General features: G+C 42.5%; 1 protein-coding gene and 1 pseudogene across 4 annotated transcripts in view; both read right to left on the minus strand.

The window, feature by feature from the left end:
• The window catches only part of PRKCH (protein kinase C eta), a 257,755-nt gene that overhangs the window by 131,512 nt on the left and 101,841 nt on the right, over window positions 1-24,402 (minus strand). The window lies entirely within an intron of this gene.
• Window positions 1,203-1,806, minus strand: LOC143651725 (prothymosin alpha pseudogene; annotated as a pseudogene).

Below are 24,402 nucleotides of genomic sequence, written 5' to 3' on the forward strand. Positions count from 1 at the left end.
GTCTTTCTGTGCTTGCCTCTGTTTGGACATTTTCATAGTCTTAAAACTGTAAACTTGCAACTGATTAAATTCTTTTTAAAAGTCATTCCAGTTCTGGTATATCACATTCCAGCAGCTTGCAAACTAACATAACGAATTACTAGAATCAACTGAAGAAGAGCCCTGTAAACCAAACAGACCAATTTCTTAGGAGAAATTGAGAATGTTTTCTAAGAACTATCCCTCTAAAAAGCTCTAGGCCCAGATGGTTTCTTGTGTGGATTATTTCAAACCTTCTAGGAACGGCTAGTGTTAGTGTTTAAAAACCTGTTTCAGAATAGAGAAATAAAGAGGAAAGCTTCCCTCCCCCACTGTATTTTTGTGTGTTTGTGTACTGTTTGGTGGAGTCACATTCCTTATTTTTGTATGTGAGTATCCCATTATTGCAGCACTATTTTGTTGAATTTTTGTTTGCTTGTTTTGCTTATTTGTTTGTATTTTGGAAAGTGCATGGGCTGGAAATTGAATCTGAGTCTCCTGCATGGCAAGCAAGAATTCTACCACTGAACTACCCTTTCACCACCCCCCACCCCTACTTTTTTGTTGTTGTTGTTAGAACAACTCAGCAAAATAAAATTCCGGTTTATTGTTGGACAATATTGTTTCACACATACATCAAACAGGCCAAAAAAAAAAATAAACAGCAACTTCATAGACAAAAAAAAAAAAGGAAAAAAAAAGAAACCTTTATCTTTGGCCTTTCTAACCATCTCATACAAACCAACTACTTATAGTACAGCTAAGTACATACACAAAAAAAGTTACTGGAATGCTCAGAATAAGATTGTATTTTTTTGTTGTTTTTGCTTTTTTTACAAGGTTTTTTTCTCCTTTGAGATTATAATGAACATGGTCACACCACAAGCAAAGTCAGAAGTAGGACAGAGAACGCTCCGAAGGCTGGTTTGGTCATCCGAGATCATTAAAAATGGCTGACCCCTAACAATATGTACAAAAATATAAAATGTAAATAAAAAACACAAACAAATTTTCCTTTTTAAAGTACTTTTAAGAAAAAAAGCAGGGCCTTGGAAGTTTTGGTTCTTTTCTCCTCCCCTGTTGCAAATTCACGTTGTGGCTTTGGTTGGGTGGTGGAGAGCGCGTGTCATCTGCGGGTGGCGCTGCCCGCGGTGGGTGGACAGGCGGGCCTCTCTACTCGAAGGTGACCACGTTTAGATGCTGAGACGGGAAGTGGAGGGTGAATAGGTCACGGCGGCCTTTTTTTTTTTTAGTTTAATGTTTCCTTTTTTTGCTGTCCAGTCATCCTCATCAGCCTTCTGTCTGTTGGTGTCCACATCATCATCCTCATCGTCTTCAGCTGCCCGTTTGCCGGTAGCTGCCTCAGCCTCCTCATCTTCATCTCCATCCTTCTTCCTCCTCCCCCTCTTCCTCCCCACCTTCTTCCTCTTCTTCATCTACCTCATTATCAGCCTCCTGTTCCCCATTTTCCTCATTAGCGTTCCCATTAGCAGGTGCCTCATTTCCGTTCTCTGCCTCCTCCACAACTTCCTTTTTCTCCTTTAAGTCCTTGGTGGTGATTTCGGGGCTGGTATCCACGGCCGCGTCTGACATGATGGGGCACGCCGGTGATCAGAAGCCACGGACTAAGAAGAAAGCGAGAGTTCGGGGACTCTAGCTATAAACCTGCCGGGGTCCGCGGCGGTGGCGCGCGGCGGCGGAGGTGGCTGCGGGGAGCAGGAGCCGGACCGGGAACAATGCAAAGATGGCTTTTCCGAGCAGCCAGTGGGGCCCACCCCTACTTTTTAAGGAAAAACTATATTATATTCCCAGGACTAAAAGATACAACACTAATGATGGCTCTCTTTTGCAATTAGTCCCCAATACAAGTATTCATTTCCACTTAATGGCCTCTATTCCTGTCCTTCACATTGGCTTCTCAGTTTCTTGGATAAGAGCATGTGATATGATGAATGTCTCAATATATAATATGTTAACTGCAAAATAAAACTGGAAATCTTGCAAAAGTTGAAATTCGACTGGGTAAAATGCTATCAAACAGCATTGCATATAACAGAGAAATCCATCTTGAAAGGAAGATTCAACCGACATGGAAAACTTCATTGTTATCTTATTTTAAGAAATTGCCACAGCCACACCAACCTTCAGCAAACACCCCAACCTTCAGCAAATACCAGCCGGATCTGCCAGCAACCTTCAACATCAAGGCAAGACCCTCCACCAGCAAAAAGACAACGATTCACCAAGGGCTCAGATGATGGTTAGTACTTCTTAGGAATAAAGTATTGTTTTATTTTTTATTTTTTTATAGTTCAGGTGCAGCTTCATTCAGTGTTTTAACATAGTTACATTACAATTAAGTATTATTGTGCTGTCCATTTTTGAGTTTTTGTATCTAGTCCTGTTGCACAGTCTGTATCCCTTCAGCTCCAATTACCCATTATCTTACCCTGTTTCTAACTCCTGCTGGTCTCTGTTACCAATGATATATTCCAAGTTGATTCTCGAATGTCGGTTCACATCAGTGGGACCATACAGTATTTGTCCTTTAGTTTTTGGCTAGACTCACTCAGCATAATGTTCTCTAGGTCCATCCATGTTATTACATGCTTCATAAGTTTAGTCTGTCTTAAAGCTGCATAATAGTCCATCGTATGTATATACCACAGTTTGTTTAGCCACTCTTCTGTTGATGGACATTTGGCTGTTTCCATCTCTTTGCAATTGTAAATAATGCTGCTATAAACACTGGTGTGCAAATGTCCATCTGTGTCTTTGCCCTTAAGTCCTTTGAGTAGATACCTAGCAGTGGTATTGCTGGGTCGTAATCCATTCTGCCAGTCTATGTCTTTTGATTGAAGAATTCAGTCCATTAACTTTTAGTGTTATTACTGTTTGGATAATATTTTCCTCTACCATTTTGGCTTTTGTATTATATATATCATATCTGATTTTCCTTCTTTCTACACTTTACTCCATACCTCTCTCTTCTGTCTTTTCGTATCTGACTCTAGTGCTCCCTTTAGTATTTCTTGCAGAGCTGGTCTCTTGGTCACAAATTCTCTCAGTGACTTTTTGTCTATAAATGTTTTAATTTCTCCTTCATTTTTGAAGGACAATTTTGCTGGATATAGGAGTCTTGGTTGGCAGTTTTTCTCTTTTAGTGATTTAAATATATCATCCCACTGTCTTCTAGCTTCCATGGTTTCTGCTGAGAAATCTACACATAGTCTTATTGGGTTTCCCTTGTATGTGACAGATTGTTTTTCTCTTGCTGCTTTCAAGATCCTCTCTTTCTCTTTGACCTCTGACATTCTAACTAGTAAGTGTCTTGGAGAATGCCTATTTGGGTCTATTCTCTTTGGGGTGCGCTGCACTTCTTGGATCTGTAAATTTAGGTCTTTCATAAGAGTTGGGAAATTTTCAGTGATAATTTCTTCCATTAGTTTTTCTCCTCCTTTTCCCTTCTCTTCTCCTTCTGGGACACCCACAACATGTAAATTTGTGCGCTTCATATTGTCATTCAGTTCCCTGATCCCCTGCTCAAGTTTTTCCATTCTTTTCCCTATAGTTTCTGTTTCTTTTTGGAATTCAGTTGTTCCATCCTCCAGTTCACTAATTGTAGCTTCTGTCTCTTTAGATCTACCATTGTAGGTATCCATTGTTTTTTCCATTTTTTCTTCTTTGTCCTTCACTTCCATAAGCTCTGTGATTTGTTTTTTCAGTTTTTCTATTTCTTCTTTTTGTTCAGCCCATGTCTTCTTCATGTCCTCCCTCAATTTATCGATTTAGTTTTTGAAGAGGTTTTCCATTTCTGTTCGTATATTCAGCATTAGTTGTCTCAGCTCCTGTATCTCATTTGAACTATTGGTTTGTTCCTTTGACTGGGCCATATCTTCAATTTTCCGAGCGTCATCCATTATTTTCTGCTGGTGTCTGGGCATTTGATCAGATTTCCCTGGGTGTGGGACCCGGCTGGTTGAAAGGTTTTTCTGTGAAATCTCTGGGCTCTGTTTTTCTTTTCCTGCCCAGTAGGTGGTGCTCGTGGCGCTCATCTGTCTGTGGGTCCCACCAGTAAAAGGTGCTGTGGCTCCTTTAACTTGCCAATCCGAATCTCGCAGTTGGCCCGGGAAACCACGCGTGGAGGGGGGTCGCCGGCCACCACGGCTTGGGGGAGTGCCGGTCCAAATTGCCCAGCTGGCCCGAGACGCCAAGCGTGGCAGGAGGGCCCCACTGTCCAACGTTCCCAGTCAGACCGGGGAGCCACGTGCGTGGAGGGGACCCCAGTCGCCAGCCGCCCCGGCCGGGAAAATGTGCACCCCTCGGGTATCTCACCGCAGTGGATTCTCCCTGCCCGTTCAGCCGTTCCAGAATGGGGTATGCTGTCTTTTTGGTCTCTGTCGTGGCTCCGGGAGCTGTTTCGTATTATTTCTGTTTCTTCAGTTGCTGTTCTGGAGGAGGAACTAAGACCCGCGCGTCTTACTAAGCCGCCATCTTCTCTGGAAGTCCTTCTTCCTAAAGATCGGTTGCTGGCAATTCTGGACTTCTCTGTCACATGGCAAGGCACCTGGTCTCTTCCTTCTTTCAGGTTTCAGCTTCTTGCTTCCATAGGTTTCTCTCTCAGGAATAAAGTATTTTTTAATTAAGGTATGCACATTGCTTTTTTAGGTGGAATGCTACCACACACTTAATAGACTACAGCACAGTGTAAACATAACTTTCATATGCACTGGGAAACCAAAAAACTCGTGTGACTCACTTTACTGTGATATTCACCTCCTTGCAATACTCCCTTTATTGTGATATTCGCCTCTTAGCCGTACTTACTTTACTGTGATACCTGCTTTATTGCGGTGGTCTGGAACCAAACCCACAGTATCTCTGAGGTATGCCAGTAATCACAAAAGGAATAGATTTTAATACCCCCTTTTTAGGAGATGATAAAATTTAGCCTACTATCATCAACCTCTGTCTTCGTTATCATCAGCATGCAATTCAGTTCAGTAACGGAGAAGGCAAAACTTGTGCTGAATTACTTAAAACTTATCATACCTCTGTGCAAATTAAATTCGTCCTTGGGGTCTCATTACCAAGAATTTACTTATTTAATCCTTTAATTCTAGGAAGATTGGTAAAAGTTCAGCTGACGTGCATTTTTAATATCTCAAGAATTGAATCCTATTTTCTCCCTCAACAGCTTCTACCATGACAGTGAGAAGGACGGATTCCTGATGGAGACCTTCTAGCCACAAGCACAGGGCAGGAAACTGCTTCAACCTCGCAGCCTTCTCCTACCTTTCCTTCCCTCCGGACTGCCCCTCCCTCTTTCTTTACACATAATTAACTTAGACTTAACCCTATCTGCCTCAGAGCCTACGCTGCCTCCCCCAGTTCCCAGGTGGGGTACAATGCCACTCCCTCTGTCCCCAGCATCTTGGGATTGTACCTCCCTCCCCTCCCTTCTCTCACTGCACTGGGGGCCACATCCCTTTCACCTGCGTCCCAGGGGCCTCATGAACCTCATCCATGCTCATGGCCCCTAAACTTCATTCTTCCCTTTGTGTATTCTTTTGCATTGTGCCTCTTTCTGCTTAAAAATCAAACACACGCACGCACAAACATTGGAATTTGCAAGAAATTTGGCCATGTAAGAAAACTGGGCCCCCCATGGCTTTAAATGGCTTTTCCTGTCACCAGTTTCTCTTGATGGTTGCCACAAGCAGACAGACAGAACTCTCAGTCCGCTCACCTGGGCACAGGCTCCAGCCAATTTCCCAACGTGCAGGGGAGGGAGGTGTGGGATGTGTGTGCTGGGATTGGGGTCCTCATTGTTTGCATGGTCTCCTATTTACTTAGGACTAAGTTAAAAAGGCTGAAACGGACCAACTGGGGCTTTGAGGAATCTTTCAGATCACATTCAGTTGAACACATCAAGCAATCCTAACCTGCTTTGCACCCAAAAGTTGTAGCACGACTTCTCCTGGTTCCTGAGGCATCCGTGTCCCTAAGAAGAACAGGAAACGGTGTCTGGGACCCAGCGTCAGAATTCGCATTCCAGTGTCCAGAGGCCGACCCTGACCTGTCCCACCAGGAACTGGTTTTGATGAAGTCATCCCACTGGCAGTGGAGAGTAGTGACGTCCCAGGGAATGAAGGTGAACTATTTTGAAATACAATCCTATTTTATAAAACCTGATCGCCATGCCATGCACATGTGGAGAACTCTAGAGGCACAAGTGCCTAGAAGTCATAAAACAGTCCCAGGATAAATTTTCATCGTACAACATCCTGCGGGACTCAGTCTTGTATTGCTGAGGATTTGCTGGGAAAGAGCGTCTGTGAAGACTTTGTAAACTAATTCTAACTTTAACTCAAAGATAGTAAATACTTCATCCTCTTTAATCTTTTGCTCTACCTACCTGAATTTAAAGACTTTCATCCCAGTGCAGAAATCTGTACTGAAAAGGACTCCTGAAACACAAAGATGTGACCCAAAAGCATGGGATCGTAAACTGCTAATCTTCCCAACAACAATAAGTAAATTAAATGATGGAGAGGTAGAGAATATAGCATGACACTTTTTAATTTTCAGAATTATTGCTATAAAATACAGAAAGAAAAGACCTTGATCTGGTCTTAAAATATGATTTAACTTTATTAAGATGAATTTGGCTAACATCAAAGGCATTGCAGTTTACTTAGCTCTGCTTGTCTTTAAGGGTCTGAGATGGGGAGGTTCTACCATCTTTAAATAGGCCAGGTGGGAGCACGCAGTGGTTCAGGAAGAGAAGACTCTGGAGCCTGGTGTGAACCATGTTTCTCCCACTTACAGGCTGGGTGATGTGGGACAAATTTTGTTTAACCTCTCATGCCTCGGTTTCCTCACCTGTAGGACATGAGGAATTAAGCTTCCTTCCTCCTCGGGCTGTGCTGAAGACTTGATGAGATGATGAGCATAGCATAACGAGAAGCGTAGCTGGCAGGTAACAACTAAGTTTAGCTATTACATCTGTCGCTAAAGCCTTACTACAAACTACCACAGAGGTCTTTAACCCAGTTACCTGTCTGAAAGAGACCATCCATACTCAGAGAAATTGAAGGACGTTTCCAGGGTGCGTCTAGCTCGGTGATACTAGAACAGAAACTACAATCTCCCCTTGACTTTATCCCAGGGCTCTGTGGCTAACCTCACACTGTCCCAGCAGCATTTATTAACACTGGATCTTCCGCTATCCCTGGAGAGTAATACATTTTCTGGTAAGGAAGCAGAAACCAGCAGGAAGTTTAAGTGAGGCCAATAGAAGTGAGGGTGCCACACTGTTTACTATTGTTGAACTAGTGAGTAATACTATCAAAATGTCTTTTTTCTTCTTCCTGAGATATTTGTGTTATCATTTATGCACGTGGAGGGAACTGTGAGAAAAACAAACAGGAAAACTTCAGACTTAACCACAAGTTACTAGTTAAGAAACAACCAGAAATTATTATGTTGTTTATATCTCTAAAATATATCCCTTATCTTTGAGATAAGGAAATGAGAGAACTTTGCTTCACATCATCAACAACACTGAATAAGCGGCCATCTGGTCACAAAACTGTCTGCATGAAGAAAGATGCATCAAAATTTAAAAATGGTGATCCCTGTTAAAGACAATAATGATATTAAGAGAGAAAGATTATGATATGTGTTAAGCAAATGCATTTCAAGAACCCAGGGCCAGTTGGGTGACAGTATTTAGTGGCTGTTGAATGAAGGAAGAATCACAGGAGTTGCATATCGAGTCGTCTGATTAGTTAAGGAGGACATCAAGAATGGGCTGCTCTATGCAGTTGTTTGGAAAAGAGGAAGGAGAACTTGTGAACCAGGATTGGGAGAGAGTTCAAGCCAGCACCAGCGACAAAGGCTGCCACACAGGGTTTCAGTATTTTTAAATGACAAGCAAAAGCCCCACCACCCCCCAACCGATGAGTTACCAAAACTCTATTGTTTTTTTTTAAAGAGCTTAACTATTCGACTCATAGTTATTTCCAAATTCAGGTAGCATGGTGAAACACCATGCATTTTGAGACCTGGCTCAGCAGGAGCTATACATGGGTGTTTCACACAGATTCAGCTATCTCTGAGGAAACTCAAACTATACAAACACCTACAGAATGCAAACTAAGGGGGATGGGTATCATCTGCAAAAGGACAGGAAAATACTTTCTTAGACCAGCTCCACTCAATAGGACTTGAGACAGCTCATGAGAGCCGAGTCCAATCTCACTCATCACTCCAGCCTCCCATGTGAGCAGAAGGGTGATGAGAACAGAGTTCCTGGAGTGGGGCCATCTGAAATGGCACCATCAGAGCCATGGGGAAACTCTTTTAACTCACCGTTAGAAGAAAAGAGCCCTTACTCCCATCTTCCTTGCATCCTCTTCTTACTTTCACCTCTAGCATCTGTGAGTAGTGCCCAAAGCACTAACTCCTTTTCTCAGTCCTTCTGGAAAGGGGCCTTGGCTCCAACACCAACCTGTTGTCCCACCTCTGTAGTCTCTACGGAGTTGCTTTCACTTCTCTTCCATTACCCAACCTTTACCATGTGTGTGTCCCAACGATCTTTCCACACTGTCATTTCTGGATGTTCATTCATCCCATCTGTTCCCCTGACTCCTAACAATAGGCTTTATACAGAGGACTCCCAAATCTGTACCTCTAGCTCTGGCTTTTCTTCTCGGTACCAAACATATTTCTAAATAGATTCTCAGCACCTCTCCAAGGTATCTCAAATTACCTAAAACTTGACATTTGTAGAGCTGATCCCCCCTTTCCCCAACTATTCAACCCACTCTTCCTCCTACATAATAGTACCACTACACTTGAAGTCACGCAGACAAAAATCCTTAGTGATGTCTTCAGATCCTTCTCCACCCACAACTAATCAATTGTCCGGTTCCACGAAACCTACTTGTGATCTAGTTGCTCTCTCCCCTTTTCATCCTCATTGGCTATATACAGTTCATGCCTTCCTCATCTTCTCATCTGTACTATGTCAGTTTCTTAACAAGTCTCCCTATATAAGTTTGCTCCCCTAGGGAATCCGTCTTTCCTTCATCCAATTATTCTTATAAACTACGGATTGGGTCATGTTGCAGTGTAGTGAAATAGCTCCTCTGCTACAGTCTGCACATATCTCTACATGAATCTCCTGCACAGAAGTTACGCTGTGGGTTACACTCTGACGTAGCTGTCCTATTAAGACATAGTAAAGTAATGGGGAGTAAGTCTTCCTTAAAAGGTGTCCCCAGAAGTTAGAGATGGGTGGATGCTTAACTAACGAGGTTGCACTTAAATGTAAGGGAATGGATAGGAGAGGAGGCAGTTCGTTAGTGGGTCTATATGTAATATTGCCATATTTAAAGTGAACGTGATTGAAAGGGGTTGTACAGAGCCATGTATCCCACCGATGACAAACATAAGTTCTTGCATGAACTACTTCAAAGCTATGAATCTTGTACAGAGAATTTATAATATTGGGAATAAGAGGGAAAACTTCTTTTGCATGCTATGGGCTATGTTTAACAAAAAGATATCAACAGTTCCACAGCAATGCCCAGGGTATAGTGGGGGTGAGGGAGGGACAAGTGTAAAGGGGGGCTTGGATTTTTTATTTGGTGAGAGTGTGTTTATCAGTTATTTTTCTCTTGGCAGCAATGAAAATTGTCTAAAATTGAGAGTGTTGATGATTGTAGCACTAAGTGAGGATAATGTGAGACATGGATTGTTGATCTTGGACATCATACATGATGCCCAAGGAAACCCGGGCTGAGAAGTAGGATGGCAAACTGTGTCCCCGGAACTTCAGGTACCTGTGTGACACCTAAGACTTAGAGTAAGAGTTCTGCAGTTCTGAAGGTCAGCACTGCCACATACAACAACTGTTAAAGAAGTGAAAAAGAGATCAGGCTTCAATTAGAGATAAGAACAAAGCAGATTGGGTTGGGACTAAGGTAAACCAGAAGACAGGAGTAAGGAGGACATGGTCTGCATTTTAGAACTTTACCTACTCTATGAGACCAAAGGAAGAGAGTTTATTTTGTCCAAAACATAAATTTTCTGTAGCAGATAGGCTAACTCAACCTGTCTGAATAGATCATTTAAATAACCCAAACACATGGAGCTGAGAATGGGAATGAGGGTTTATAATTCTGAATAGCTTAATGTAATAGCCGGATATATCCCAGAGTATGTTGAGCAGATAATTTTAAAGTATTTGCAAAGTCCCTTGAGGGATGGGATTAAAAATATGGAACTGTTAAACTTTACCACTGTGAAACCACTGATACTGTCTCAAACACTAGGGAATCTCAAGCCAAAAGGCCAAGCCCTTGATCTTGAGGTTTACTTTTATGAAGCTTATTTATGTAGCAGAGAAGCAAACCTACCTATAGTTATGCCTAAGAATTATTTCCAGAGGACGCCTTTTGTTGCTCAGATGAGGCCTCTCTCTCTCTAAGCCCAGTTCTGGAAGTGAAATTATTACCTGCCCCCCCCCTACATGGGACATGACATCCAGGGGTGAAAGTCTTCCTGGCAATGTGGGCTATTATTCCCAGGGATGAGCCCGGTCCTGGCACTCCAGGATCAACAATGCCTTCCTGACCAAAAGGAGGACAAGAACTGCAACAAATAAGTGGCTGAGAGAGTTCAAATAGAATTGAGAGGCGACTCTTACCCAAGCTTCAGCTAGATATTGCTATTTATCATGGTTTTCCAAACCCCAACCAAAACCATTCCTGCCAACCTTAAAGAACACCCAAGACTTTATCTGAGATTCTACAAAAGTTCCATGAACTATGATTACTTTCCAGAAATCTACAACTTACCTCCAGATGGGTTCCTAGTTCAGATAATCTTGAAACCCAGAGGGTCCAGTCTCTGCAGAACATCAACTAGTTCCATCCCCCATCCCATATTATTGACATCCCTTTCCAACATGAAAAAGTTAAAATTGGCATAGCCCAAATACCACTAAAGATTGGGAGAAAGATCAAAGGAAAAGGTGGAGTTATAAAAGAGAAGATAGGATTTAACAAACGAGTATGACTGCTGAATCATTATATTGATATTTCCCTTAGTCTCCAATGTCTTGGAGCAGCTAGAAGGAAAAACCTAAAATTCTGGCACTATAATCCATACCAAACTCTGAAATCTGTTCTATAACTGATTGTTGCTGCGTGCTTTGAAATTTCTTGCTTTTTTGGATCTATGCTATTTTTCACAAAAAAATAAATAAATAAAAACATCTATTGGCTGCTCACTGTGAGCCAGAATACTGTTCCAGTGACCTGTATATGTAACTTAGATGCATTTCCATTTTTTAAATCTTTGTAATTCATTTTATTGTTTAAGTCAATGTTTCCTAAAACATGAAACACATATTTCTGAGGACACTGAGGTTATTTTAGATTGAGAAATAAAATGCTGGATTAAAAAAAGTAATAATAATAGGGGGGTGTTCCCACAGCCCAACATCCGGGGAGAAGTGGAGTCTTCAAACAGCAAAATGAATTCTAGTTGGAGAGACTTGTCTTTCCCTCTGGTCCTATCTTACTGGGGTCTGCACGGGAAGCATTTCAAACCTGCGTAACCATGCACCCCAAGACGGGCAGTCAAGATGGCCACAGAGGCAGGCACAGGCGGGCTAGGAGTCAGCCCAGGAGTGACTGCTCTCCAAAACGCATCAACCCTCCTTAACGGAGACCCTCTGGCACAGATCATCCTGTGTCCATCTCAGTGACTGCCACTCGGTTCCTGCTAGTCTTCCTCTGCTGCAGAGAGTGAATTAAAGGGGACCAACACTCCCCTGAGGCCATCACAGTGGAGCGAGAGTCATGGTGACAAGTGAGACTCCTCAGAGGGATGAGCACCTCGGGGCACAGGAGCCGGGGTTCCAAGGTCTAGCTGGGTCTTCCAGGGGGCAGGTCTTTCTGTTGCCAATCATGGAGGACAGGTCCCTTTTATTTTAAAAAAAATCATCATATCTTGCACTCCTCTCCTAAGTCTGTCCAATAGACAGTAATGCCAACCTCTCTGACCCAGCATCTGATGCTCTCAGAGACCCATCCTACATTCCACTCCTTCTTCCCCTTTGTGGTACTTAGACTCAGGTGTCACCTTGGCCAGGTAAAGGTGCCTAGTTCTGTGGCTGTGGACATGAGCCAATGGTACGTGAACCTCATTTGTTGCTGATTACATCTGCAGTCCGCTAGGAGGCGTGCCTGCTGCAATGAGTGATGTTTGACTTAATTGGCTGGTGCTTAAATGAGAGACTCAATGTAGCACAGCCCAAGCAGCTCAGCATACCTCATCTCAGCACTCGCAGCTCAGCCCAGGCCTTTGGAGATGCAGAAAGGCATCACCCCAGGGAAGGTTGTTGGAACCCAGAGGCCTGGAGAGAAGGCCAGCAGAGACCATCCTGTGCCTTCCACGTAAGAAAGAACCTCAGTTGACAGCTGCCTTTCCTCTGAAGAATTATATGTTAACTAAATAAATCCCCTTTTATTAAAAGCCAATTCCTCTCTGGTGCATTGCATTCCAGCAGCTAGCAAACTAGAAGACCCTTCCTCAAGCTGTGAAAGTGGTCTGCACATTTCTGCCTCTGCATCCACTCGCACTTCACCCTCTGTGGTGCTCCCTCCTGCCCTTAGTACAATTCCACTCACTTTAAGTCTGCTTGGACAGCGTGGCCTCTGAGAAGCCATCCCTGAACAGAATCCAGCTTCTCTGTCCCTGCTTTTCCCATATCACTCGGGATATACTTTCACCACAGTCCTTAGTGCAATGCACTGCAGATATACACATAGGACTTTTCTCAGTAGGACCGTCAGGTTTTTGAGAACAAAGATGCCAATCTGATTAATTTCTGCAAGCCTGGCATATCTAGCACCACGCTTTGAACACGGCAGGCAATTAAAGCTGTTTGATTCATGAAGGTATATTCCAGTTCGGAGCCCTCTCAACGCACTGTCTGCATTGTATTCTTGTCAAATTCCATGGAAGTGCTATGGTTGGGAATTGCTAGAGGTAAAAAAGAAAAAAAGAATCACAGACCCAGGCATGGCTGACCACAGGTCCAACTTTTTTGGCTATGGCTCCTGGCACACATGGTCCCACAGACATTTAAATGTCAGCCTGAAATACTAATGGGCCTCCGGAGGCTGCCTCGGAGACCTACCTGAGCTCACCTTCCACTGTCGGGAGGGCCAATCCTGCACAGAAGGCAAAGTAACCACATGTCTGAAGAGCTCGGAAGCTGTATATTTGCACCCCATCATCATGGTCCCTGCAGAAGTGTCCTCACCAAGCTGTGGTAGGAAACCGCTTTGGGAACTCAAAACATTTTCTACAGGAGAGGTTTAGGGATCCTGTTTACCATATAATCCCAAATGAACAATCTTGGTGACAGTAAAATATGGTGCTAGGTGAAGCTCTCATGATCTCAAGAACCAAAATATTTTCTTCTCAAGTCATTCATGTTATTCACCCTTCTGTTTTGCTGCCAGCATGCTTACAGCCAAAGTTACGGACCCATGGACGTCATATTCGCTGTGTGTTTCCTTGTACTTTCCCCGTCTACATCTGTCTAAGTTTGGATTCCCCTAGGAGCAGACTTTCAGGCAAAGATTTAAATGCAAGTAGTTTACTGGGGAAGTAATCCCCAGCAGCACCAGGAGACTACAGAAGCCGCACAGATAACAGAAAGAAATTCATAGTGTGTTACTGAGCGGTTACATGTGGGCAACTGAGGCTTGATCCATTTTGGGATCTCGAGAAGTTGGTAGAACAACTTCAGGGGAAAGAGGAAACTGGGGCATTTATCTTCCAGCTCCATTCATCACTGGCTGATGGCTGCCGCGGGGCAGGGAGAGGATATGAACTCCGCGACACTTCCAGCTTCCCTCTGCGGGCTGACAGAGATAGAGCGAGTGTCCAAAGCCTCTGTGTTATAACTAATTTATTCTTACCCTGGTCCTGATTTCTTATTCTGTTTTACTGTAAGCTGCTCCAACCTTCTTGTGGAATGAGGTGAAGCATAACCAGAAAAATTTTACAATAATAATCTTCCACTATCACTGTGCCCACTCCTCTCTGCACACACAATTTAATGACAGAAATTCTCTCCCATCCCCTACTATCTATTTCAAGACTCCTCCAGTCCCCTCCTAACAAAATGTTAAGAATTCTTACTCTCTTGCTTTAGTCTACAAATAGTTTATTTTCCTCATTAAGTTTACCCATAAATAGACCTCCAGCTGCCAATTCTTAATTCTTCATTTTAAAAAATGTAAATTAAACATTCCACAGTGGCTCATTACTCCCAGGTTTTAGAATGATGAGGAAAAATGCTTCTGTCCCATCAAATTCAAATGGAATCGTTTGGAGGTTTGTTTCCACTGTCATCCTCGCTATTTGAAAAATATATCAAAATGGCATTGCCCTGCGCTTAAGTTAGATTAAGTACCTTGGTTTTATACATTTAAAAGATGTAAGCATTTTCCAATTTCTGGAAACTTTTTTTTTCATTACTAAATTTAACTGGAGAGAGAATGACCCACTCGTGGTATCTCCTGTTACCCCGATTTTTCCATTTCTTTCTAACAACTTGCACTGGTATTGTACATTTGCTACTACTGATGAAAGCCCATTTTTATCACTGTATGTCCCACTCACTACGAACCACAGTTTAACCTATGGTTCACTGTTTATGTCGCGGAATTCCATGGATTTTTAATAAAAATTGTATTCTAGTGCCACCTACGCAACTTGACACTTCCCCTTTTAAACACATTCAGTGATATATGTACTTCAGAGCTATTAATCACACTCAGAATGCTGTGCTACCATTACCAAAATCCGCTACTAAAACTTTTCCATCGTCCCAGCCCATACCCTTCTCAGCTCACCAGAAGAGAACAACGAAGCCATAACTTTGTTTGAGCTGCCAGAGCAGAGGCAAGACTAAAATCTCTTTGTGCTCTTTTGTTGTGGCTGCTGTTTGAAAAAAAGGATACGTGAAGAGTACAGAAAATGCAAATGATACAGAAAAACAAAGAAAAAAGTTTCATTAAAAAAAACTCAAATGTTCTACAAATAATCACTGGTAACAGGTAGGTAAGAGCCAAATGGTAACAGTGCAGAGACAGTCTCACACAAAAGGAATCATAGCCCCCATGCCATTTTGCCCACCGCTTTTTACTCAAAACATCTTCTCATATCTCTTTGAAAGCCACTGTTTCTGTTCTCAGAGAAACGAACACCAAAGGTACCATTGCATCATGTCTTATCAAATGAGCATCCCTCACTGGGAACTTGCAAGTAAGCGAACAGCATTAGCTTATCATCCTGGTGGAGGGAAGGCTTCCCTGGCGGCTAACGCTGCATTTTTCTCAGAACAGGCATCCACGCCAGGCTGGGGGGCTGCGCTCCCCACCCCCCAGCCCAGTCTCCCAGCTCAGGTTGGTCTTCCTTCCTCACACAAACCGTGCTCATACAAACAACCTGTCCAACCGAAATCTCTTCCAGATAAACATGTGTTTCCTGCTCAGAACTAAAAGAATCCTGCCCTTTAGTTTGGCTCATTCCATTTCCTTTTCCATTTTTTTTTCCCTTTTCCACTGGTAGATTTCTAAAGTCTCATCTAAGCTCTCAAGGTCTGATTTTATGATGTTAAAAAAAAACATTTTCGGATATTAGCCGTAAGAAGTAGGATGCCTAATCATTTCCTTCTTCGACTGCGGGACTGAAGGAAAGCAACACCGTCTCCCTCATTGCTGATTCAACAGGATTTTCAAAACTGCTGCACCGTTGCCCAGTGTAAACTGACTAGTCCAAAACTTAACACTGAAGGTAAAATACCTTTATCGTGCAACCAAACTTCCTGTAACACGAATGTGGGGATCTTTACTCAGCTTTTATTTTTTTAATCTTAAAAACAAAAGGCACGGCGAGCACTGCTTTAATCAATGCCATTTACATCGTCCAGTGACATCCTGTGAGGAACTAATGACCCAGAAGGCGGCATCTTGCCTGACTTCTCCTTTCCTTACAATCGCATTATGCTTTAAATGAAAGATGAACAAACTAAAAAATTAAAAAAAGAGTAACAAAGAAAATAAAACGTGTCAAATTTTTTAAAAGGATAAATAATGGTTTGGTATTTACAGGGATAGAAACCACTGAGAGAAACAGATTTCTGGATTAGTGACAAATTCCCTCCTCTATGATTCCTTCTCTCCATGACCTCTGTGCTGCCTGAAAGCCAACATTCCACGAGTCAACGACAAATAGACGCTCTTTTCTTAAAATGCATTTAAAGGGTTCTTTTTCGACTACAATAAATAACAGTCTGTATCCTTGAAAAAGGGGTCATACTATTCCAAGAAAAAACATATATATATGTATTAGAAAATTCCAAATAGCTGAAGTGAAAAATGCCTCCATCATCTGGAGTATTCAATGTGAATTCAACACGCCGTATCAACAAAAGTCTTGGCATTTTACTATTCAGTAGTAGTAATAGGGTAGAGAAGCTGATTTTTTGTTGTTGTTCTCCAAGACCCATGGACCTGGGCTTATGTTCTTCTTTCCAGGCTGAAAGACTCCCCAAACCTCTCACCTTACCTTGGTCTAAGCTCAACTTATCCATACAGGCAGAAATGAAATCTCATCTCTGCCACAGAAACTTTCCTGCATCCCATGCCCTTGGGGATCTCTCCTGCCCTTTACTCCTCCAAATCCTTAGAGAGGCCTTAGCCTCAGGTGCTTGGTGCTTTTCATCTTTTCATAGCTTGTTCCTCCAAATGGACTGCAAATGCATCTAAACCAGGGATTCCTAAACCTTTTTAATTCTGTAGCAATCAGTGAACAGTTGTTGAGCATGTACCCCAAATATGTTATGGAAACTCCAAAAGACCCACAAAAATTTAAACAAAGATAAGAAAAAAATAACTGAAGGTCTAGCAGCTTCTTCCTGAACCCCAGTGCAGGGATCTGAGAACCCTCTTGGGGTCCACTTATCCTAATTGCATGGTGTTATTGGTCCTAGCAAATCTGAGTTCAATAGGAGAAAGCGATGACATACTTTCTGACATGCACATGTTAAAATTCCGAGAATAACTACTTAAAAAGAGGGTTGTAGCTTACGCAGCAGCAGAGTAGGAAAAATGGAACTGGTTGCAGTGGTGTTGCTGAGAACCTCAGTCAACTTTTAAAAAGCGAAGAGAGGAAAGTTGGAGAAAAGACAGAAAGTGAGGACCAACTGAATACAAAACAAGACGGTAGAATCACCTTCCAAAACATCATTAACTACAATAATTGTGAGAGGTCCGAACTCTTCATTTAAAAGGCACTGACTCACAAACTGCATTAAATAAAGAAATCCAATTCCTTGCTGTTTATAAAACAGAAACCTATGACACAGGTAGAGAAAAATAGAAAGGATGAAAGAAGATACCAAATAAAATACACTTTAAGACAAATAGTGTTGTTAGAAGTAAGTGACCATATAATGATAGAAGATTTATTTCAGAAGGAGGACATAACAACTCTATGTTTTGTATATCGAATAGCATAGTTTTAAAATAAACTAATAAACAGAATTTACTGTTACATACATATTGTCCATTGTAGAGCAGAATGACGTGATAGGATTACACTTTCTTCTCTAGGTCAGCTCTGACCACTCTAAGGAAAATAGTTCAAGTGTCAAGCTCAAATACATTCTCTGGTATTTTATTCCATCAGTTGTTTGTTCAAAATCACACTATGGTTGGCACCTGTTTTCCGTTAGTGCACATGTGCTTTCATTTCTCTTGGGGAAACACCTGAGAGTAGACTTGCTAAGTCATAGGGCAGATGGACGTTTAGTTCTCTTAGAAACTGCCCACACACTTTCCAGAGTGGTTGTGCAATTCTGTGTTCTCACCAATCACGTGAACACTCTAGTGGTCCAAGGTGAACCTCGTCTACGGTTGGTATTGTTGGTCTTTTCCATTGTAGCCATCCTAGTGGTATCTCTGTGATTTTAATTGACATTTCCTTAATGCCTAACCATGTTGAGCACGTTTTCATGTGTTTGATGGTGACTCATCTTTTTTTTTTTTTTTTTTGAGAAAATATCTATTCAATTCTTTTGCCCTTTTTGTAAAAACTGGATTGTCTTCCATCTGAACCATGACTTTCTTCTGGAGGAGAAGTCAGAAAATTTTTTCTTGATGATGAAACACCTGCCCCTACTACAGATTACAGGAATGTGCATCCTACCCAAAAACAATCAGGACTGTGTGTTTTTAGCCTCTGCACAGCTGTTGTCCCTTCAGCGTTCCCAATGCGTTAGGTCTTTTTCCTAGAGCTCATGTCGTCTCTCTTGATTTACTCCCTTACAGTGCTGGAGTATATCCTCATAACTGTATCAGAAGGTGTAAAGGGGAAATAAACTTAAAATATTTAAAGGCTTAAAAATGCCTTTATATATTTCTTACATTTAATTGATAATTTGGTTAGGCATAGCATCCCAAGCTCATCTTCTTTCTCAACTTTGTTCTACTTATCTACTCATAAGAAGGCCTCTGTGATGTTTTTTTTTTCAGTTCCAGAAGTTTTTAGGGTATTCTCTTTATCTCGTGTTGCTTATAATTTTAATAAGATGCTCCTGGGGAGGGTCTATTGTCACTTACTCTGCTGGGAACTCTGTGGTTCCTTTCAATGTGGAAATTCTCATTTTTCCTTTAGATCTGGAAAATGGTCTAGTATGCATTTCCTGGCCTCCTTTCTCTGTTCGTTCTTTCTGAATTCCTGTCATCCACATGCCTTATATTTTCATTCATATTGTTTTTGCTTCTATTCTATAATTGGAAGATTTTTTTCAGCTTCAATTTTTCTATTAAACGACTTACATCAGCAGTGTAAACTCAAAAGAATACTTTCTTGTTACAAATGCTTGTATAATCTAGTGCATACTTTTCTTATTTTGACAAAAACATGTTTATTTGAATTTCTCTGGAAATACTAAATTTTTCATCTTTTGAAATTCTCATCAGCTCCTTAGAATCTGATCTTTTCCTTCAGAGTCAGCTGCTTTGTCTCTGTTTTTCATGCTGCTAGTTTTCCTCACATGCCGTGTTGTCTACGCATATCACAAAACGAAGAATAGGTGGTGAGAAAGTCATGAGCAGCTGGTAAGGGTTTTTCCTACCACTATATAGTCTCGTTTCCTCTCCTAACAAACTCCTAACATCTTCCCTGAAAAGAGAGATGGTTTGTTGGAGAAGATACCTGCCAGCACTGCCTAGCAATGAGGGCTGGCTGCAATTCCTCTGTGCGGCCTAGGAAAGGGGTGGTAAGCCATGCAGCCCCTGACAGTCAGTTAATCTGATTTATGCCCATGTCACATGACTGCTCTCCTTACGTGACTCCCATCCCAGGACCTCGCTCAGGTTATACTGGAAGACGGGTCTCCATAACCACTGTACCTTTCTCCTGCATTTTGGCTTCAGCTTCCTCAGCAATATTTCATCCACCAATATAATCCATCCGCATTTTCTAGCTTTAAATTCATTAAACATTCTAGACTTACTCTCACCCGACACAGGGCCATACTGAATTGGAAACTAAGGACCTGAGAACTCTCTGCCCAAGATGATGTCCAGACTGAAAGCAGAGAGTGTTTCAGAAGGGTTGGGCATGTTTGTTTTTATAAATACATATATTGGAGGAGGAGGATACAAAACTTACACACATGGTTTAACATTCCATGTATGTATCATGCTGCCCAGCACACGGAGCAATTCACTCTTGTGCCAAGTTCTTTACAGCATCTCTAGCTGAATAAGATAATCACGTCAAGTCTAATATTTTAAAATTTTAATAAGAATCCAATTTACACTGATTCTACTTCCTCTCCATTTACAATTCCCAGAACACATGCCTGAATTTTTTTTTTCAGGCCTCTTTATGATGGGTCTTGTTAACCCACTCTAGTTGTTTATCAAGTTATTACCTGAAACACATTCAATTTTACCAACTATGGTTACAACTACTGAACTGACACATAATCCCCAGAGCACCCGTTCTGGGATCAGCACTGTTCTGAAAGCACTGACAATCAGTGTGACTGCAAACTTTCTTTATTTGGAAGCATCATACTTAGTGATTGTATAGACTCTGTATAATAAAAAATTCCTTACATCCATCTTTGATCACAATGATCAAAAACTGTAAAAGAATGTATAAACCTTCACCATTTGCCCTTGAGAAACAAAGCTGACTCAATTTCATAGGTTTCTATCTGAGCTGTGAACCAAAGCTTACAAATCGGTTCCTTCAATACAGACATACTAATGCTGACGAAAGATGCCTAAAAACCTCTGTATTCCTTCCAGCCCTCAAACATAATCTTTCTCAGTTTTGCATTTGTATTGAATGAGAGGGTAGAAGCTGCTTTCACTTCATGTGTAAGGAATGAAGCTTTTTGTGCTTCCCTCAATTCTCCAGAGCCACTGGAAATTCTTGTAAACCTGTAGGTGTTCTCTATAACAATTAAAATCTAATTCCATCTTGCTTCAATTTGGCTTCCTTTAAGAATTTATTTTTAATCTTTGGCCTTGAACAGGGAACACAATAATGGTGTGATGTGAATTGTGCTATTCAGAATTCCTTAAATCACCTAAATATAAAAGGAAAAACCGTTGTTATTGAAAGTTTGACACACACTCCCAAAAGGGGGGTATTTTAAAGAGAATAGAACTCCTAGCCAGAATTTCTCAATTTTAACTTCTATAAGCCAAGACTGAATCAAACCAAAATTTTCTGTGATTTCTAGAATTTTTTTACTTTCCCAAAACAAGAGCTCCCACTAACAGCAATGAAGTCTCTTTGTTTTTTTCCTTTAAGCGCCAGGTTAAAGCTCTGCTCTAACATAGAAAAAAAGGAGATCAATTACCAAACACCCTGATTTGGTAAGATCCTGCCACAAAGGGCCCTTGGCCTTAACTCAGAGAATAGGCACTTATTGTCAGCTTCTGGTATAGATTGGTGGGGATTTAAAATAGCTGTCTTTCAGTGAGCGCATGTATTTCTCCTTGGCAAACTGTTTCTAATCTGCTTTGGTCAACTGCATTCCTGAGGCAATAGCTCATGAGAGATGCAAGAGGTGAATTTCCTCAGACAAAACTTTCTACATTTCTTGTAGTTGCATGAGAAAATTCCTCTGCAAATGCAAGCTTAGGGCACTGTGGTTTCATACTATCATTGTAGATAAAAGATTCTGAGTGGAACCTGTTTTTAAATAAGCGACAGCCTTGAATTTAAATATATATCGCTATATAAATAAGAATAATAAAAAGACTTTCTTTTTCCAGTATTTGTGGCAAACTTGAAGCAAGAGTCTCCGCATGAGGGCTGCACGGACTTCCTTGGGGCATAATTACCATCTAATCCTAAAAAGAAATTACAGGTTATTAAGAATTGACACCTTTGATGAAAACACTCTCACCGAGGCTGTTTGCCCGGACTTGTGGGACAGGGAATACTCCTGCCGCAGCAGTGATTATCCTAGACCATGTGCCCAGTGCCTTGAGCGCTGGGCCAGTGTGTTTTAGATTAATAACTAACGAAATCACAGCTCTGATTTCTAGAAAAAACGTTTTCACTGAAGGGGACGGCAAAGGCATTGCACAACAGGGAGTGTGACAACTTGGCCGCGTGTGCAGGGCCTGGGCACACGGGGCAGGCAGGGACGTGCACACATTCCTCCACACTAACAGAGCCAAACCAAGCTGTCCTGGGGTGTTTCCTGGGCTGCTTTCCGCTGACCTGGAGCTCAAGCGCGGCAGGACCCTCCAGCAAAAATGAGCATATGGCTATTATCTTAGCTTCAGAAATCCATGCCCTTGCTTACCTGGGTGAATGAAGCTAAGGTCGAAGACAGCAGGCTTTAAAGGGCTGAACGTGCCTGAAACTAAAAAGTGCCACGCTGCCCCCCACGGCAGAACTGCAGCCCCGTCCTTTCACTGAGGGCCCTCTCCAAGCTGGACCAACATCTTCCAGATGTGCAACCATCGTTGCATCGTTGCAAAGCCGGGCTGTGGTCACATGAGCGTCCTCGCAACTCATGGCCAGTTCCTCCCGCCAGGATGCCGATCCCGTCACATGCCCTTCCCTGGAACGGCCTCCCAAAGCCAACCCTCCGATGCTCCCTCATGCAAAGTGTCTGCAGACCGCTCCAGCTAAGGACACCTCCTTTTCCTCCTCAGTTGCCGCCGGGTTCCAGGGCTCTACCATGCGCACTGCCCCGTTTGACCTTCACAGTCCCACACAGTCATGCAAACACCCGTGCAGTTTTGCCTTTTATGCTCAAGTAGGTCGAACCTTTCTCAGAGACCAGAACTAATTTTGCAGTTTTGTTTTTTTTCCTCCCCAGGATCAGGCATAATGAGTGTCTAACACCCACTAGTGATGCCCTTGCTGGTTATGCTGCCAGGCAAGTGAGGATTATAAAACAAAAAGGAAAGATCTCTTGTCCCCATGTCTGGGTCTCTAGAATGTCACGGCCTCCCAAAGGTCGTCTTGCTGCGGTAGCTGTGGTGCAGGGCGGTGGGGACCGACCTGGCCCTGGGAACCACCTGTGAGCTTTACTTTAGGCTCCAATACTACGTGCCTACGTAAATTTGGACAACTTCATTCATTCATTGTATCTAACATTTGTAGCACATCAACCTTGTACCAGGTACTCTAAGAAATACACAGATAAGTATGAATAAGGGAAGATACGCCTGTGGTCTGCGAGCACACATGGAACATTCAGGCTCTCAGTAAATGCAACCCACAGCCATGTTTCTGCTTATTAAAGGTGGAGATTCTAGATTCAGACCCACTGAATCAGACTGTCTGGAGGGTAGGACCAAGAACTTGTTTTAAACTCAGAGAACAAGTGGTCTAGCAGGAAGGACACAAGAGTAAATAAACAGTTAAAATACAAAAGCAATTGTTGCTTATCTCTACCATGGCTGTGCAGGGTGGCTGAGAGCAGAGGTGGGCGCCCTGGGCCGTGTCTCAGGAATCTGGAGGACCCTTGGAGAAGGCCATGCCTGAACTGAGTCTCAGCTTGAGCAGCAGCGCACCAGGCAGAGAAGCAGGGAAACGGGAAACAGCACACACACCCTGCCCCCCCAAATTTATTAACAATCCCCACCCTACCAATTCCTACTTAAAAATCATTCATTCGCTGCCTTCTGGCCTCAGTCCAGAGGCCCTGAAGCAGTTCACCTGTGACCCTGACAAATGCCACTCACCCCTACTCCGGCTCCTAACGCTGCCTTCCTCTCCCCCTTTTCCAACCTCACCTCCTACCAAATGTCAACTTCAGGAGTTGTCCTACCCGAGCAGCCTCCTTATTCCCTTTGAATCAGAATTAGACTGCCCTCCTCATAGAGCACCCAAACCCAAAGCCCTTATCAGAGAGCTTCACATTTGCCTATTTAGACTGTAAACTAGGGGTGGGCAAAGGGTGGAGAAAGACCTACAATGCAAGATGCAAGGAAGGAGAGAGGGGAGGAGGGAGGGAGGAATTCACGGCTTGCATGAGTAGATGAACAAAAGTGTAAGAGAGTTTGCCACATTCAGGTACCGACAAGGAACGATAGGACCATAACTACAGTGAGGATGAAAGGAAATGAGGTTTAAAAGGAAGGTAAATGTCAGACCAGGATGGAAGAAGGAATGCGGACCCATACATCATAGGAAGGCAGCAAGGGGGTTCCTACAGGGGAGCAGTATTACCAGGTTCCCTAATTTTCTCAGGACAAGAGCTGATGAGTGACGATGAACCCAGAGAACACATGTAAGAACAACTGATACTTTATCAAGGTCAGCATCAATGTAGGAATATTTTCTACAGCTCCTAGCTATGAAACCCATTTGATCTTACAGTGTTGAGTTTTCATATACCTTGCAGGCGTTACCTAAAACTGGCTGCGTATTTCGAATGACATAAAAGAGACAAAAGTGCAGAGTTCAGCAAATGCAGATGTTATTAGGGACCACTGGGGCTGAGACGCATCCCGGGAACGCCACTTCACTTTCAGAACAGTCCAATTATACGCATGGGTCACTAATAAAACCGTCTACTAGGTGACGTCCACCATAAACTAACGCATCAGCTGTAACCTCTATGGAACCTGTTTTCAGATTAGTGGTTTGTGTATTTACTTCAGGGCGGTACTCCATACCAGAGATTTAAGCAAATCAAACCGATTTTAAACTTTAAGCAAGGAGTAGAAACCATTTTCCCAAATACTCTTATAGCAAGTTTCCCCATCAAGGGCCCAAGGGAACAGAGAGGCC

This window comes from Tamandua tetradactyla, chromosome 12 (genome assembly GCF_023851605.1).
Source record: "Tamandua tetradactyla isolate mTamTet1 chromosome 12, mTamTet1.pri, whole genome shotgun sequence".
NCBI lineage: Eukaryota > Metazoa > Chordata > Mammalia > Pilosa > Myrmecophagidae > Tamandua > Tamandua tetradactyla.